Genomic DNA, 5792 nt, shown 5'->3' with positions numbered 1-5792 from the left:
CTACCTCCTGCCAAAAGCACCTGACTGTGAGCCTGTCTGTACAAAGCTGACACCCCTCTGATCCAAGCATCTGAGAAGCCCATCCTGCAGAGCGTGCCCGCTAGAAAGTCCCAGTCAACTCTGTTTTATGCCTTCTCAAAATCGAGAAGAAGAATCACAAGGTCCTCCCCACGGAGGCTTGCCAGGGCAGAAGCCTCCCAGAAAGTGAAGATGTTGTCAAGGATACTGCGTTCCTTGACAAAACCTGTCTGAGTCCCATGTATAAGGCTCTCCAAAAGTGGCTGAATCCTCAAACTCAGAGCCTTGGCAAGAATTTTGTAGGCTGAGTTGAGGATGGTGATGGGGCGTCACTGTCGAATCTCATCCAAGGAGCCACCCTCCTTTGGAATTAGGTAAATCAAGCCCTCACTCATGCTATTCGGCATCACTCCTTTGTGCAGAATGTACTGAAAGGCACTACAAAGATCTGGGCCAAGCAGGTCCTTGTACTCCAAGAAGAAGCTGGGAGTCAGCCCATCCTCACCGGGACAGCTACCACGAGGGAGGGCCCTAAGAGCCGTGTGCAGCTCCTCAAGCTGAAGAGGCATCTCTAGCCTCTGGCGCATCTCCTCACTTACAAGACAAGGCATCTGTGCCCAAACCTGCTCCGTGCATGCATCCTGTCGCTCTGACTGGGGTTCAGCCGACTGTAACTCACAGTAAAAGTCAGTAGCAACTGCACGCATATCCTCGGGCTCACAAACAACTGACCCATCGGGTCTCCTCAACTGATTGACCTTGGCATGCGAGTGCCGAGGTCCCACTGTCTCAAAAAAAGCACCTGTAACTCTGTCACTCACCTGAGTCCACTGAGATGCCTATCGGTGAAAGGCAAACTCATGACGCCTCTCCTCTGTGCAAGCAAGCTCCTGTTGAGCCTGTTGTAACTGCTCCTCCAACCATGGACTTTCAGGATGGTGCTCCTGCATCCTCTGTAGTGAAGCAATGCCTCGTCTGAGATGCTGCTCCTCCTCTCCCGCTGCAGCCCGTCGAGCCACAGACTCCTGGAGAAAAAAGTGGCTAAGCTGAGCTAGGCCTAAGGCCACTCTGTCTGCAGGTAGAGCCTGGCTGTCCATGCCCTTTGTCCAGAGAGCCTCTACCCTCTCTCTGAGTGCTGAGTCCGACAAGACCCGCTCTGGGATGCGAAGCATCGTGCCTCCCACTCTTTTGCCTGTCTGCCACTGTGAGGATCACTAGTGCATGGTCCGAGAAGGATGTCCCTGTGAGGATGCCAACTGATCCCCTCAGGTCACTGAAGTGATCAGTAGTGTAGAAGCGATCTATCACTGAAGTGATCACTAGTGTAGAAGCGATCTATCCGCGATAGATTCACTCCTCCCACTGTGCGGTCCGATCTAGAGAAGGCAAGACTCTCTAGAGGCCTCACAAAGCCAGAATGCTGCCATGTATCTGAGATCCTCAGAGTCACACAAAACCTCTCCCAAGCTGCTAACTCGAGTCCATGCACAGTAGCATGGCTGCCTCCGATCCTGTCAGAAGGGTCCTCCAACATGTTGAAGTCCCCTCCTACACACCAATGGTCAACCTGTGGTAAAGACTCAACAATCTGTGACCAAAACTCTACACGAGCACTCGCCACATTGGGCACATAGATGTTCAGGAAGCCCACAAGGCCACCTTGAATCTACATAGTAATCCACTGAGCCCTGCCTGGCACAATAATCCCTCTGCCCACAATGGCCTGCTGCAATGAGTCCGCAATAGTCATACATATCCCTCCCTTGATGCCTCCAGGTCCAAAAGCAGCTGACCAAAAGGTATCATAACGTCCACGCAAAATCTGACCACATCGCCGAATGCGGCTCTCAGACAAATGGTGCTCCTGAAGCATAAGGAGATTATTCTCTCCTACCACAAGGCAACGCTGAAGCTCCTGACACAATTGGCCCCGCTGTCGTTGAAACTGGGGCCCACCTAGTCCCTGCACGTTCCACGAGACGATCCTCATGGAGAGCGAGAGAGAACAGATGCTGCCGCAGCAGCAAGACGGGCTATCTTCGAGGCTGGCTTGGATGGGGAGTAATCCGCATCCGAGCGTCCTCTAGAAAGGCGAGACTGCAGTGAGTGCCTGGCCCAAGCCCAAGCAGAGCGAGCCATGCGTAAAGCAACCTCCTCTGTCCAGGAGTTCTCATGAATGTATACATAGCAAGGCAAACACTGCGTATCTGCAAAAAAGTACACCACAATGTGCCTACATCCTGCTGAGTCTGGGGGTGTCACCGCAAACTTGGCGAGTGGCAACAAAGTCTGCAGCAAATCTGTAACTCCAAGTTCTCCCATGTGGTGAGAGAACTAGAGAACCTGTGTATGCAACCATCCCACCACTGAGTCGAGGGACCACTCTGTCTCGGTCCTACCACAGAGGGGGAAGGAAAAACCAACTGCTGAGTCCAAGGCCTCTGTCCCCCTAGCGGCGAGGAACAAAGCATGGACCCTAAAGCAGGCTGCCTCGTGGTCTGCTGCGGAATCGCCGAGAAAGCGAGTGAACCCGTAATCGAAGAAATCCCAGCGGCGTCGGAGGTCAATGCTCGTCAGACCCCGAGGGATAGCTGCAAGGGAAGATGTCTGAATCTGCAGAGGGGGCCGCAAGAAGGGTTGACCCTCTCTCGCTAGGCGACTCGTGGCAAAGGCGATGCCAAGAGATCTCCTAGCCGCCGGCGAGGGACCAGTCTCCTGAGTCGACTGTGGTACTGAAGCAGGAGGAGGCGAAGAAGGAGCTGGGGGGGGGGGGGGGGGGGGGGGGGCGGAGGAGAAGAAAAGCGGGGTGGGGCGACAGAGACAAGGGGGCGAGGTGGGGAGTGGACGGGAGCAGAGGGCGGGGGGGGGGGGGATGAGGAGGAGGAAGGGAACTCTGAAGGTGGGGCGGCTGGCGAGGGTGAAGCGGAGATGGAGGCTGGTGTAAGGGGCTCCTCCTGCTCAAGAGGACCAAAGCGGTTCCCCGTGGGAACCCACTGCTGCTGAGTAGGCACGTGAGGGCCACTCTGAGTGCCAGGCTGTCGCTGTGGCCCCTGGCGTCGACGGCCGCGGGCCTACTGCCACCCCTCCTCCGCTGGAGCCCCAGGCTCGGAGGGTGGCTCTGAATCTGTGCGCTGTGCCGCTGGCTGTGGCTGCGGCCCAGTGGCTGCGGCCCAGCCTTGGCAGGCTGGGGCTGAGGCTAAGATGCAGGGTGTGGCCTCCTCCGTGGACAGGCCTTCGCTAGGTGGCCCATCTGTCTGCAAATGAAGCACTGGTTCGGGAGACCCGAGTACTCCACACTCTGTCTAAACCAACCCCCACTCACCTGAGGCAGAAGGATGACCTTCGAGAGCGTGTGGGTATCTCTGACCAAAACTTGAACTGAAGGGATGCCAGCCGCCTTGGCAGCTACTGATGCTGCCGTACGAGGTGTCTCCAGGACAGTCCCGATGGCGGAGCCAATCTTGGAGAGAAGTGGAAGGTACTCCCACCGTAAACCTGGAAAGCAGACTGGGATGGGGATGTTTGCCTCCACTACTAGCACATCCGAAGTCGAGTCAAAACTATGTCACCACTGTCGAAGGTGGGCGCGTGATGCTCGGATGGCCAGTGGACTCATAGCTATGACCTTGGAGTCCATCTCGGAAGTCTTGAACTCGATCTGGTAGTACCCCCGTCCGAGAATATGGACATCCAAGATCTTGCCCACCTCTGCGAGAAGGCGGGCCTGGAGAAGGTCTCGCAGCTCTCCTCTGCTAGGTCGGGTGGCGAGAACCTTGCAGATAATCGAAGTCGCCTGCAAATGCTCTACCTCTGCGGCAAGGCTCGTTTGCTCTGATGGCGAAAGAGCAAGTCGAATGGTGGGCTCAGCGGAGTCGGGCGAGGGGGCTTTAGGCGAGTCCCTCTGTGGTGGAGCTTGAGCCTCCATTTGTGTCTGTTGCTGTGGAGAAGAGGCGAAAAATTGAAGACGAAGGGGGAAGCTCCTACTGGACCAAACAGGCCAAGGTAATTGGCGAGGCTCGACAAGCAGGAAAGGCGAGACGAAGGGCCAAAAAACAAAAACTGCGGGTAGGCGGGCGAAAGGATGGTGGACGGACAGGGCAACGGCGGGGGTGAGGGTGATTGGGTGGGCCGGCTGAGCAAGCAGCGGGGGGGGGGGGGGGGGGGGGGGGGGGGGGGGGGGGGGGGGGGGGTGGGGGGGGGGTGTATGTGAGTGTGTAGGCGACGGGGAGGGGCAGCGGGCTGGATTGAGTGCAGTGGGGCCGGCCAGGGGCTTGCGCGCAGGAGGTTACGGAGGGTTGGGGTGGGGGGACCGCGATGGCGAGGAGGGGAGGAGGGGGGGAAGCAGCGATGGCGAGGGGGAGGGAGCGGGCAGCAACAGCGAGTAGTCCGTTACCAAGCATAACATCTTTAACACATAGGTGATTGCATTCGGAGCGAAGCCCTTGCTTTGCATCTGCTGAAAACAGTCCAGGGCTTCCTGGCCCTCCTACATTTGACATCATGTCGACCAAGGCAGTGCCAAGCATAAATTTTTTTTTTTTTGTGACTGCCCCTGAGTAACAATATCATCGTGAGTTCTTTTGCCCATGTCAGTGTCTTGCAAATGGAGACATGCCTTAAAGATGCAAGCATACAGATGCACTCGCTTCGCATTGGTTGAAAACAGTTCAGAGCTTCTTCGTCCCACCCCTGTTTGGCATATCCCGCAATCAATGCATTCTAAGACTTAACATTCTGGACACGCAGCCCCTCAAGAACTCATTGTGCTTCCTGAAGTACACCACAACTTCCTAGCCCTGCCCCTTTTCCGCATATCCTGCAGTCAGTGCGTTCCAAGAGTCGACATTCCCTACAAGAAACTCCTCAAATACTTTTTGTATTTTCTGAAGTACACCATATTTGGCACAACTGAACTGAAAGAAAGAGAGAGCACACGCGACACAGAGTGGCAGAATTCCACCCCAGAGAGTATTGGCCCCAAACATTGGCACCCCTTTCAGTATTTTTTTATATTACTTGAACTCAATACAATGCCGATACCCTCGCGCTTTGCACCTTCTCACCGAAGCGTGTCAGAGAATGAGCCCTCTGCACATATTTAAAGGCCCTTGGCCTCAAAAGCAGCTACATGAAAAGCAGTAAACTCAAAAGCATTTGGTCCAAAAGCGCTGCACTTAAAGGGTTGCCAGCGTGTTTTACGAAAATCCGTACAACTCTACCACATTAGTAGCCAACGTAAAACGCGGAATTCGGTACAATCTCTTGTAGCGCGGATAGTGTGTCGTGCTCTCTACAGTGGGTGCTCCTCAGTGCAATATGCGTGACAATCTCACTCAAAACAGATTGAAAACAAAGGAACAATAGATAACAACTCAGCTCACAAAGACACAACAGTAGACCAGAACATATGACTCGACTATCTCAAAGAACTGATATAGACTTTGGCATGGCAGCACACTCAGCTCCAGCCGAGGACTCACAGATACAATGGGGGTATCGAGGCTCAGATGTGCACGGAGGGTGAAGACGTGCTGTGTGTATAGACTCGCTATGCAAAACGACGACGTTGGAGCATACATATGGAAGATAATCCGATGACCCAACAACTACTACTCATATGTACAACGATAAAGAGCCACCAACGGCTCATAAATGTCAGCCATCTAAATCTATCCTCAAACTTAGTGGTGGTGACCTGGTCACGATGTCCACTAGACCACCGTTCGTATCCCTGCTGCCACGTGTCACTGCCCAGCCAAGAGAGTCCATCGAGT

This window comes from Adiantum capillus-veneris, chromosome 6, assembly GCF_014529385.1.
Source record: "Adiantum capillus-veneris isolate H3 chromosome 6, ASM1452938v2, whole genome shotgun sequence".
NCBI classification, from domain to species: domain Eukaryota; kingdom Viridiplantae; phylum Streptophyta; class Polypodiopsida; order Polypodiales; family Pteridaceae; genus Adiantum; species Adiantum capillus-veneris.
The sequence above is the reverse complement of the archived record's forward strand: the minus strand, read 5'-3'. Positions refer to the sequence as shown.